General features: G+C 43.0%; 1 protein-coding gene across 2 annotated transcripts in view; it reads left to right on the top strand.

The window, feature by feature from the left end:
- ERMARD (ER membrane associated RNA degradation) overlaps positions 1–663 on the top strand; it is a 35,115-nt gene extending 34,452 nt beyond the window's left edge. For both annotated transcript variants that reach the window (XM_012554534.2, XM_023728440.1), the window contains one exon: positions 511–663. The gene's annotated coding sequence lies outside the window, so the exon portion shown is untranslated. The remainder of the gene's footprint in view (positions 1–510) is intronic.
- The last annotated feature ends 12,465 nt before the right edge of the window (positions 664–13,128 follow it).

Below are 13,128 nucleotides of genomic sequence, written 5' to 3'. Positions count from 1 at the left end.
AATGGGGTGGGTGGGTGGATGGATGGATGGATGGATGGATGGATGGATGGATGGATGGATGGATGATGGATGGATGGATAGATGAGTAGATGGATGGATACATGGGTGGGTGGGTAGATGGATGGATGGATGATGGATCAATGGGGTGGGTGGGTGGATGGATGGATGGATTGATGGATGGATGATGGATGGATGGATGGATAGATGAGTGGATGGATGGATACATGGGTGGGTGGGTAGATGGATGGATGGATGGATCAGTACATGATGGATGGGTGAATGCGTGGGTAGATGGATGGATGGATGGCTGGGTGGATGGATGGATGGATGATGGATGGATGAGTACATGATGGATGGGTGAATGCGTGGGTAGATGGATGGATGGATGGATGGATGGATGGATGGTTGGTTGGGTGGGTGGATGGATAGCTGCCGTCGAGTCAACTTCGACTGAAGGCAACTTTATATACAATAGAATGAAACATTGCCTGGTCCTGTGTCATCCTCAAGGTCGCTGGCATGTTCAAGTTCATCATAGCACCTCTTGTGTCAGTCCATCTCACTGAGAGTCTCCTTCACCCTTGTTGGCCCTCTACTTCAACAAACATGATGTTTTCTTCCAGCAGTTGATCCATTCTGATGACATATCCAAAGCAAGCAAGTTGGACAATTCGTAAGATTTTCATTGGCTAATTTTTGGAAGTAGATTGCCAGAACTTTCTTCCTAGTCTTTCTTAATCTGGAGGCTCTGCTGAAACCTGCCCGCAGGGTGACTCTGCTGGTTTTTGAAATACTGGTGGCATAGCTTCCAGTACTACAGCAACCCACAGGCCACCACAGTAGGACAAGCTGACAGACGGGTGGTGGGTGTGTTCTCGGTTGGAAGAGCTTAGTATGGAAACCAGAAGAAGGAGTGAAGACCAGAGAAGCCACCACCAATAATTTTAGCTGCAAGAACTAAAGCCAGTGATCTTCAAGAGTCACTGGGAAGCCACCGGAATTCTCTACAATACCTGGGCAGCTCCCACCACCTACTTCAGTTGGCAGCTGCAGTAAAGCAGGTGGTCCTCAGGAAATCACCGGGAAGCTGTGTGAACCTCACCTGCCTGTGCATGTGGCTGCAGCTGCCCTCAGTGGATGACGGCCTCTCTTCTGTCCCACCTCCCATGTCTCTGAGCTGCACCAGACAAGGAATGGTCACCCAAGGTGTGCATCTCTGGCTTCTCTGCTACCAGAGGTCCATGTAGAGGAGACCTGGGGGGCAGCATGTGACAACAGCACAGTCCATCTATCCTCTGTCAACTCAGCACCCTCCCGCCCACCCCCCTTTTTCTTTTTTAAACTAAACTTCTGGGCAAAGACAGTAACAACATTGTTCTCTGCCTAACATGGTGCACTTTCCCTTGTACAGTTGAAGATGTGTTCATCCTCTCCCCGGAAGTGGAGGCACAAGGCCCCCACACCCCTGTAACAGCGTACTTGTCTCTGAGAGATGGTCTTTCTTTTTATGGCACAGTCCAACCTCCCTCTGATGTACTGCACCCTAAAAAACAAACAAACATACAGAAAAAACCATTGCTGTTGAGTCGATTCTGACTCATAGTGACCCTATAGGACAGAGTAGAACTGCACCATGGGGTTTCCAAGGAGCAGATGGTAGATTTGAACTGCTGACGTTTTAGTTAGCAGGCAAGCTCTTAACCACTGTGCCACGGAAAGGGGAAAAAAGAACTGATTTTTTTGTATATTTCTATATGTTTATCAGTCAGCGAAACACATGCAGAAGTACTGTGTACCTTGTTTTTACACGTGGTGATTTGGCAGAAGTTGGTATTTAAGAATTCCTCTTCTATGCATTCCATGTCCCTCTGCCCTCAGCCACTCAGCTCTGCTGGTTTGGTTCTTCACTTGGTAGGTTGACCCAAACCTCATTCCTGGAAGGTCTTTCCCATTAGAAGTCATGTTTTGGGGTAACTGTAGTTCTCCATTGACATCACTGGACATGGGAATACTAAGAGGTTCCCCCCCTTTTATGGCAGTGGCACTATTTCCCCCAAGATAATCAGGAACAATCACCCCAGTTAAAGCAAACTCTTCCTTGTCCGTTGGTCATTGGCATGAGGAGTCCAGAGTAGCCAGGTGGCAGGCTCAGCTTGCAGGTCAGTGGAACACCACTTTGTGGAAGCATCCCTTATCTGGGAATGAAGACATCTAAACCAGCAGAGTCCAAACTGTGAGATGAGAATACACAGTGTTGCTGGTGGTTCATGAGGGTGTACTGAGGGGAATCACTCCCACGTCACATGCTGCTCAACCTCTGTGTTCTGACCGTGGGAGAAGCTTTACTATGTGTTGGCTGATGGTTCAGACCCCGAGACACATCATGGGATAGCAGCCTAGCCCCAGCTGGCATCATAATCAAGTCTTTGGGAGGCCATGCCACCTTATTACCAGGCTAGCTGCTCTGAAGTAATGGAGTACATACTAAGACCAATGTATGCCATGGACTTCATGGCTGTACTTCTGTAAAATGTACCTTCTAGAAGTGATGCTGTAAGCAGCCATTGTAGTGAGTAAGACTTTCTTCAAGTCCATTGACAGTGGTGCTGGCAGAAGCATAGTGGGCAAAGAAAGTAGACAAATCTATTTCCAGAGTGAGGATCTGTTTCAGTGAGGAAAAATCATGGCCCCATCTATAATGGAAGGAATGCAATATAATCAGCCTGACACCAGATGGCTGGCTGTTCTTTCTGGATAATTTTTCCGTACTAGCAACCCTTTTGGTCTCTGCCATTAGCAGATTGGACATTTAACAGTGGACCATAGCCAGATCAGACTTGGTGAGAGGAAAGCCATTTTGTTGAAACCATTTATGACCTCCTTCCCTGCTGCCATGTCTACTTTGCTTATGAAATTATTGAGCAAGGGCTGGGGTGGCTGGAGAGAGGCTGACACCCACCTGATTATTGAGAGCATTCTCTGCAGTTCTTGCCAATGGAGCATTCACTGGGGTACAAGTACCCTCACACTCTGCTCATTCAAGAGGTCTAACCCTTCCCTCTTTCTTGTCCTTGTCAACAGTTAAGATACCACTTGTGGCCAATTATCCAGTCATGTTGCTTCCAAGACTGTGACAACCCAGCCAAACTTTTACTCATTGTCCATACTTGTGGCCATCTCTCCTTCCAGGCAAAGTGAACAGTCAATGTGGCACTTGAAGATATGCCAGCTGGTGGGGTGTCTCTCCCCACTGTCTGTAGGGCCACCAGTGAGTGGGCTGTCATGCTGCCACTTTTTACCTTTACTTCAAGCAACTTGTTGCAGGAAACTCCATAAAGTCGTGGGAACAAGAGGACGGAGAGATGGCTGTGCAGCAGTGTGGGTGCCTGGAGAATCTGAAGTGTTGGCTTATGGAATTTGTGTCTTCCGGACAAGCTCAAGGCCAATCGTTTGTATATGTTCTTCAGTTTACCAGAGGAGTGCTGCTATTGCCTGGGCAACAACTGGGCTGGGCAGACAACAGCGTATGACAGTCAGCTGGAGGTACATGGTCACTAGGAGTCCATGGTCAAGTGTAGCATTTCAGTCTACACCAGGGCCCAGAAGGCCAGCCAAGTGCTGACTCAGGAGGAGAGTAAGCATCTGCAGAAGAGGGTGATACCCCAGAACCCTTAGGGGCTGTGTAGCATCTGGCTATCCACAGACACTTGGTATACTGCTGGCCCTTACTGGTACCACGGCCTGAGGGGCAGCACATCCACATCAGCCTGGACCTGCTGAGAGCCTCTGTCATGGTTTGAATTATGTCTCCCAAAAAATGTGTGTATCAATTTGGCTAGGCCATGATTCCTGGTACTGTGTGATTTTCCTGTATGTTGTAAACCTGCCTCTACGATGTTAATGAGGGAGGATGGGTGGCAGTTGTGTTAGTAAGGCAGGACCTGATCTACAAGACTGGATTGTGTCCTGAGGCAATCTCTTGAGATATAAAATACAGAGGTGAGCAGAAAGACGGGGACCTCGTACCATCAAGAAAGCAGTGCCGGGAGCAGAGTGCGTCCTTTGGACCGGGTCCGCAGAGACGCTCCTAGTCTGGGGGAACACTGAGGAGAAGGCTGAGAGAGAGAAAGCCTTCCCCTGGAGCTGACGCCCTGAATTTGGACTTTTAGCCTACTTTGACTGTGAAGAAATAAATTTCTCTTTGTTAAAACCATCCACTTGTGGTATTTCTGTTATGGTGGCACTAGATGACTAAGACAGCCTCTTATTCTTCTGGACCTCATGCACAACTGGCATTTTATGGATTGACAGTAAATGGTCAGAAGAGCATGAGCAGATGTGGTGAATGTTGCTTCCAGAATCCAAAGAGGCTCACTGGGCATCTTGCCTCTTCTTCGTGGTAGTGGGTGTAAGATACAGAAAGTTATCCTTCCCCTTGGAGGGTACATCTAAACACTCCAAGGTCACTGGACCCTAGAGAATTCAAGGTGGCAGCCCCTGCACTTCTGTAGGGTTTAGCTCCCATGCTTTGGCATTTGTGTGTTTTACCAAAACATCTGGGTACCTTTTGTTTCCTGCTCACCTGGTCCAGCCAGCATGATGCCATTGGTGTGGTAGACCATCATGATCTCCTGAGTGCTGGATTATGACAGAGCTGAAGAGGTAGCATAGCCCTGACACAGAACTATGAAGGTCTACTGCTGTTCTGGCCAGTTGAAAACAAACGGTTCCTGGTAATTTTTGCAGCAGGTATAGAGAAAAATCACTTGCCAGATCAATAGCTGCAGACCAGAGACGAGAGGCGAATTGATTTGTTCCAATAAAGAAACCACATCTAGAACAGCAGCTGCAACTGGAGTCAGTATCTGATTAAGCTTGTGACAATCCACCATCTGCCTTCTGCACAGGTCAGGTGGACACAGGTCATGAGACACTGATCCCTGAAATTTTTCCAGTAATGCAGTATTGCTTTTGATCTTACTATTTTGGAGGAGAGAGGCAGTTCTGGGGGTTTATACTCATCCCTTCCACCATACTAGACCTTGCTTCACGGGTCAGGGAACCAGTGTGGAAATCCCACCAGTTACTAAGGATGTCTTTTTCAACCATGAGTCCAGGATCTGAGGGAATATTGTGGTGGGCCAGCTGTGAAGCTGACTGGCCCAACTTCATTTCCCACCTGACCTCCATAAGCTGCTACTCAGGCATTTCGGGTACCCAGGAATTAGCATCAGTTCAGAGTTAGTTTCCAGTAATTCCTGAACAATCTGGGTGTTTTCCTTTCCCCAGTTCACAGTAACCCTTGTAAGTGATCACAGTTCCTTTTGAGGAAAACTAAAAGGAAAATGATTGTATATATTTGCGGCACTATCAGATCCTTAAGGATATCTGGCTGCCTCTTCAAGAAATTCTGGGTCTTTGAACTGGCCCAGTTCTGGGACTGGGGGCGGGATGTGATTCTATATTGTGACAGGTTGAGAGAGGTCTTCACTTATACAGCTCCAGGGTGATGCACGTGCTTGCCCACCGATGCCAGTCCTAGGCACCATGATCAATTAGCCATCCCAAAGCTCTCTGTAGGTTAAGGCATTCTGATTGGTTCTCTGACCCTGTTGCCCATTACAGGAACCATAGTGGCCGTATGCATTTTTTAAAAAAAGCAACTAAGGGCTTTCCCTTCTCCTCTGCCATCCCAGGGTCCCATCATTCCCAGGGAAATCAAGTAGCTGATTTAGATGGTGGCACTCCCACTATTGTATGTGCATAAAGACAATAGCCACTACAGAAACTTTTGAGGGTGCGGGTGCTCCCCTGGCCTCAACAGTGGGCTCAAACATATCAAAGATTATGGAGATGGCACAGGACCAGGCAGCGTTTTGTTCTGTGATAACATAAAGTCACCATGAGTCAGCTGACTGACTTGACAGTCTCTAACAACACTATGTTGTTGTTGTTCGTTTCCTCCGAGTTGGTTCCAACTCATAGTGACCCCATGAACAACAGAAAAAAACACTGCCTGGTCCTGCACCATCCTCACACTTGTTGCTATGTTTGAGCCCATTGTTGCAGCCACTGTGACAGTCCGTCTCCTTGAGGGTCTTTCTCTCCTTCGCTGACCCTCTACTTTATGAAGCATGATGTCCTTCTCCAGGAACTGGTGTCCCTTATGACATCTCCAAAGTACGTGAGACGAAGTCTCGCCATCCTTGCTACTAAGGAGCATTCTGGCTATACTTCTTCCAAGATAGATTTATTCATTCTTATGGCAGTTCATGGCATATTCAATGTTCTTCAACAACACCATCATTCAAAAGCATCAGTTCTTCTTAGGTCTTCCTTATTCATTGTCCAGCTTTCACATGCATATGAGATCATTGAAAACACCATGACTTGGGTCAGGGGCACCTTAGTCCTCAGAGTGACATCTTTGCTTTTTAACAGTTGGAAGAGGTCTTTTGCAGCAGATTTGCTCAATGCAGTACGTTTGATTTCTTGACTGCTGCTTCCAAAGGCGTTGATTGTGGATCTGAGTAAAATGAAATCCTTAACAACTTCAGTATTTTCTCCATTTATAATGATGTTGCTTATTAGTCCAGTTGTGAAATTTTTTTTTTAATGTTGTCGTTGTTATTAGGTGCTGTACAGTTGGTTTCGACTCCTAGTGACCCCATGCACAACAGAACAAAACACTGCGTGGTCCTGCGCCATCCTCACAGTTGTTGCTATGCTTGAGCCCACTGTTGCAGCCACCATGTCGATCCATCTCGTTGAGGGTGTTTCTCTCTTTAACTGACCTTCTACTTTACCAAGTGTCTTAGGCTGGGTTCTCTAGAGAACCAAAACCAGTAAAGCGTATAAATATATACAGAGAGAGATTTATGTCAAGGAAAGAGCTCACACGATTGTAGAGGCTAGAACGTCCCAAGTCCATGGATCAGGGTAGAGGCCTTTCCCAATTCATGCAGCTGCAGAAGCTGGCTAGCCCAAGAGCAGCAGGTTGGAGAGCAGGGCTCCTACTCATAGGCTGTGAAGGTTGATGAATTCCAAGATTGGCAAGCAAGACCTCAAGGTTTCTCCTGATTCACATTGTTGTAGGGGCTGGTGAACCCAAGATTGGCAGGTCAGAAAGCAGGAGTCCACTCACAGGCTGCGAAGATCTACGAATCCCAAATTAAGCAGATAAGCTGACAGCTCAAGTCCCAAGAACCAGAGGTGAGATGACAGGAGGCAGCCGCAGGATCCAGAGTGAGCAAAAAGCCAGAACGTGCGCTTGTATTCAGATGGAGACTGCATCCCCAAGGAAACTCCCTTTCATCTGATTGGCTACTCACAGCATATTCAATCATGGGAGTAATCACATATAAACACTGAGAATCATGGCCTAGTCAAGTTGACACACAATCTTAACCATCACACCAAGCATGACATCCTTCTCCAGGGACTGTTCCCTCCTGATAACATGTCCAAAGTATGTGAGACATATAGTCTTGCCATCCTTGCTTCTAAGGAGCATTCTGATTGTACTTCTTTCAAGACAGATTTGTTCGTTCTTTTTTTTTTTTTTATTATACTTTAGGTGAAGGATTACAGAAAAAATGTAGTTTCTCATTAAACAGTCAGTACACATATTGTTTTATGACATTGGTTAACAACACGCTTGCTTCTCAGCCTTGGAGGACCTTTTTTTTTTTTTTGGTGAAAATATACATAGCCAAAGATGCACCATTTCAAAAATTTCTACATGCACAATTAAGTGATATCGATTACATTCTTCCAGTTGTGCTGCTATTCTCACTTTAGATGAAGGTTTACAGAACAAAATAGTTTCTCATTAACCAGTTAGTATACATATTGCCCTATGACAATGGTTAAGAACCCCACTACATGTCAACAGTGTCCTTACTCAACCTTGGGTTCCCTATCACCAGCTTTCCTGTCCCTTTCTGCCTTCTAGTACTTGTCCATGGACTGCTGTGCCTCATTAGTCCAATCCCCAGCTGAATGGTGAACCTCAGGAGTGACTTCACTGAGCTAAAAGGATGTCCAGGGCCCATACTCTTGGGGTTTCTCCAGTCTCTTGTCAGGCCAGTAAATCTGGTCTTTTTTTTTTTGTTTGGAATTTTGTTCTATATCCTTCTCCAGCTCTGTCCAGAACCCTCTGTTGTGATCCCGGTCAAAGCAGTCAGTGGTGGTAGTCAGTCAACCATCTAGGTGTACTGGACTCAGTCTGGTGGAGGCCTTGCTAGCTGTGGTCCATTAGTCTTTGAACTAATCTTTTCCTTGTATCCTGTTATCTTCATTCTCCCTTGCTCCTGAAGGGGTGAGACCAGTGGAGTATCTTAGATGGCTGCTCACAGGCTTTTAAGACCCCAGATGCTACTCATCAAGGTAGAATGTAGAACATTGTCTTTATAAACTGTGTTATGCCAATTGAGCTAGATGTTCCCTGAAACTGTCATCTCCAGGCCCCAGTCCCAGCTACTCTGTGCCTCAAAGTGTTTGGATATGTCTAGGAAACTGCTTTGCTTTTGCTTTGGTCTAGTTGTACTGACTTCCCCTGTATTGTGTGTTGTCCTTCCCTTCACCAAAGTTGATCCTTGTCTACTACCTAGTTAGTGATTTCCCCTCTCTCCCCACCCTTGTAACCATCAAAGAATGCTTTTTTCTGTGTTTAAAGCTTTCATTGAGTTCTTGTAATAGTGGTCTCATACAATATTTGTTCTTTTCTGACTGACTTATTTCACTCAGCATAAAGCCCTCCAGATTCATCCATGTTGTGAGATGTTTCTCGGATTCATCATTGTTCTTTATCACTCATAGTATTCCATTGTGTGTATGTACCATAATTTGTTTATCCATTCATCTGTTGATGGGCACTTAGGTTGTTTCCATCTTTTTGCTATTGTGAATAATGCTGCAATGAACATGGGTGTGCATATGTCTATTCATGTGATGGCTCTTATCTCTCGGGTATATTCCTAGGAGCTGGATTTTATGGTATCTCTACTTCTAGGTTTTTTTTAAGAAAGCGCCTGTCATGGATTGAATTGTGTCCCCCAAAATATCTGTCAGCTTGGCTAGGTCATGATTCCCAGTATTGTATGATTTCCTACCATTTTGTCATCTGATGTGATTTCTCTATGTGTTGTAAATCCTATCACTATGATGTAATGAGATGGATTAGTGGCAGTTACATTGATGAGAGCTACAAGATTAGACAGTGTCTTAAGCCAGTCTCTTTTGAGACATAAAAGAGAGAAGCAAGCAGAGAGACATGGGGACCTCATACCACCAAGAAAGCAGTGCTGGGAGCAGAGCGTGTCCTTTGGACCTGAGGATCCTGTGCTGAGATGCTCCCAGATCAAGGGAAGACTGATGACAAGGACCCCCCTCCAGAGTCGACAGAGAAAGCCTTCCCCTGGAGCTGATGTGCTGTATTTGGACTTGTAGCCTACTAGACTGTGGGAGAATAAATTTCTCTTTGTTGAAGCCATCCACTCGTGGTATTTCTGTTATAGCAGTACTAGGTGACTAAGACAGCGCCATATCATTTTCCAACGTGGTTGTACCATTTTATATTCCCACCAGCAGTGCATAAGAGTTCCAGTCTCCCCACAGCCTCTCCAATATTTGTTATTTTGTGTTTTTTGGATTAGTGCCAGCATTGTTGGGGTAAGATGGTATCTCATTGTAGTTTTGATTTGCATTTCTCTAATCGCTAATGATCGTGAGCATTTCTTCATGCATCTGTTAGCCACCTGAATGTCTTCTTTGGTGAAGTGTCTGTCCATATTCTTTGCCCATTTTTAAATTGGATTATTTATCTTTTTGTTGTTGACATGTTGCAGTATTTTGTGCATTTTAGAGATTAGACCCTTATCGGATATGTCGCAGCCAAAATTTTTTTCCCAGTCTGTAGGTTGTCTTCTTACTCTTTTGGTGATGTTTTTTGATGAGCTTAAGTGTTTGAGTTTTAGGAGCTCCCAGTTATCTAGTTTCTCTTCTGGTGTTTGTGCATTGTTAGTTATGGTTTGTTATACTATTTATGCCATGCATTAGGGCCCCTAGCATTGTCCCTGTTTTTTCTTCCATGATCTTTATCCTTTTAGGTTTTATATTAGGTCTTTTATCCATTTTGAGTTAGTTTTTGTGTATGGTGTGATGTATGGGTCCTGTTTCTTTTCTTTTTTTTTTTTTTACAGATGTGTATTCAGTTATGTCAGCACCGTTTGTTAAAGAGACTATCTTTTCCCCATTTAATGAACTTAGGGCCTTTATCAAATATCAGCTGCTCATAGGTGGATGGATTTACGTCTGGGTATCTGTTGTACCAGTACCAGGCTGTTTTGACTACTGTGGCCATATAATAGGTTCTAAAATCAGGTGTGTGAAGCCTCCCACTTTGTTCTTCTTCAGTAATGATTTACTTATCCAGGACCTCTTCCCTTTCCGTATAAAGTTGGTGATTTTTTTCTCTATCTCATTAAAAAATGCCATTGGAATTTGGATCAGGATTGCATTGTATCTCTAGATTGGTTTGGATAGAATTGACATTTTCACAATGTTGAGTCTTCGTATCCGTGAGCATTGTATGTTTTTCCACTTATGTAGGACTCTTTTGATTTCTTGCAGTAGTGTTTTGTAGTTTTCTTTGTGTAGGTCTCTTATGTCTCTGGTTAGATTTATTCCTAAGTATTTTATCTTCTTGGGGGCGATAGTAAATGGTATTGATTTGGTGATTTCCTTTTGAAGTTCTTTTTTTTGGTGTAGAGGAATCCAGCTGATTTTTGTATGCTTATCTTGTATCCTGATACTTTTCTGAAATCTTCTTTAGTTCCAGTAGTTTCTTGTGGATTCTTTGGAGTTTTCTGTGTATAAGATCATATCATCTGCAAATAGAGATACTTTTACTTCTTCCTTACCAGTTTGGATGCCGTTTATTTCTTTTTCTTGCCTCTTTGCCCTGGCAAGGACCTCTAGCACAGAGTTCAATAAGAGTGGTGATAAAGGGCATCCTTGTCTGGTTCCCATTCTCAAGGGGACTGCTTTTAGTCTGTCTCCGTTTAGAATGATGTTGGCTGTTGACTTTGTATAAATGCCCTTTATTATGTCAAGGAATTTCTCTTCCTATTTTTGCTGAGAGTTTTTATCATGAATGGGTGTTGACTTTGTCAAATGCCTTTTCTGCACTGATTGATAGGATCATTTTCTTTTCTTTTGTTTTATGTATGTGATGGATTACGTTGATTGATTTTCTAATGTTGAACCATCCCTGCATACCTGGTATGAATCCCACTTGGTCATAATCTGCTATTCTTCTGATACGTTGTTGCGTTCTATTGGCTAGAATTTTGTTGAGAATTTTTGCATCTATGTTCATGAGGGATATTGGTCTGTACTTTTTTTTGTGTTATCTTTGCCTGGCTTTGGTATCAGGGTTATGCTGGCTTCATAGAATGAGTTCAGGAGTGTTCCTTTTCTATGCTCTGAAATACCTTTAGTAGTACTGGTGTTAACTCTTCTCTGAAAATTTGGTAGAATTCTCCAGTGAAGCTGTCAGGGCCAGGGCTTTTTTTGTTTGTTTGTTTGTTGGGAGTTTTTTTCTTAATTACCTCTTCAATCTCTTCTTTTGTTATAGAGTCATTTAGTTTTTCTACCTCAGTTTGTCTTAGTTGTAGGTAGGTAGTCGGTTTCTAGAAATGTGTCCATTTCCTCTAATTTTTCAAATTTGTTGGGGTACAATTTTTCATAGTATTCTATTGTGATCCTTTTTATTTCAGTTGAATCTGTTGTGATATCATCCATCTCATTTGTTATTCGGGTTATTTGCTTCCTCTCCTGTTTTTCCTTTTGTCAGTTTGGCCAATGGTTTATCGATTTTGTTGATCTTTTCAAAGAACCAGCTTTTGGTCTTGTTAACTCTTTCAATTGTTTTTCTATTTTCTGCCTCATTTAATTCTGCTCTAATTTTTATTATTTGATTTCTTCAGGTGCCCCAGGGCTTCTTTTGTTGCTCTATTTGTTCGAGTCGTAGGGTTAATGTTTTGATTTTGGCCCCTTCTTCTTTTTGTATATGTGCATTTATTGCTATAAATTGACGTCTAAGTACTGCTTTTCCTGTGTTCCAAAGGTTTTGGTAAAATTTATTTTCATTCTCACTTGATTCTATGCATTTCTTTATTACATTCTTGATTTCTTCTATGACCCAGTAGTTTTTACGCAAGATGTTGTTCAGTTTTCATGTATTGGATTTTTTCCTTGCTGTTTCTATTATTAAATTCTACTTTTATGGTGCTGTGATCAGAAAAGATGTCTTGTATTATTTCATTGTTTTGGACTCTGTTAAGGCTTGCTTTATGGCCTAAAACACGATCTATTCTGGAGAATGTTCCATGTGTGTTGAAGCAGAATGTATACTTGTCTGCTGTTGGATGGAGTGTTCTGTATATTTCTAAGAGGTCAAGTTGATTGATTGTGGCATTTAGATCTTCTGTATCTTTATTGCGTTTCTTTCTAGATGTTCTGTCCCTCACCGAAAGTGGTGTGTTAAAGTCTCCTACTATTATTGTGGAGCTGTCTATTTCTCTTTTCAGTGCTGTTAGAATTTATGTATTTTGGAGCCCTGTCACTGGGTGCGTATATATTTACTATGGTTATGTCCTCCTGGTGTATTGACCCTTTAATCATTATAATCCTTCTTTATACTTCATGGTGGATTTTGCTTTAACATCTATTTTGTCAGAGTTTAATATTGTTACTCCTGCTCTTTTTGGTTGTTTGCTATATATATTTGTTTCCATCCTTTGAGTTTTATTTGTGTGTTTGTGTCTAAGATGTTTCTCTTGTAGACAGCTTATAGATGGATTGTGTTTTTGTATCCATTATTCCACTGTCTGTTTCTTTAATGGTGCATTTAGGCCATTTACATTCAGTGTAATTATTGATAGGTATGAGTTTACTGCTGTCACTTTGATGTTTTTTTCTTGTGTGTGATGTTGACAGTTTCTTTTTTCCACTGAATTTTCTGTGCTGAGTTCTTTTTCTTTATGTGTTGTCTTTTAATTTTTTTCAATATTGTTGATTTTGTGTTTGCTGATTCCTTACGTTTTTCTTCTTTTTTTTTTTTTA

Source organism: Trichechus manatus, unplaced genomic scaffold (assembly GCF_000243295.1).
Source record: "Trichechus manatus latirostris isolate Lorelei unplaced genomic scaffold, TriManLat1.0 scaffold00002, whole genome shotgun sequence".
NCBI classification, from domain to species: domain Eukaryota; kingdom Metazoa; phylum Chordata; class Mammalia; order Sirenia; family Trichechidae; genus Trichechus; species Trichechus manatus.
Note: the sequence above shows the minus strand (reverse complement) of the source record. Positions and strands in the feature narration are given on the sequence as shown.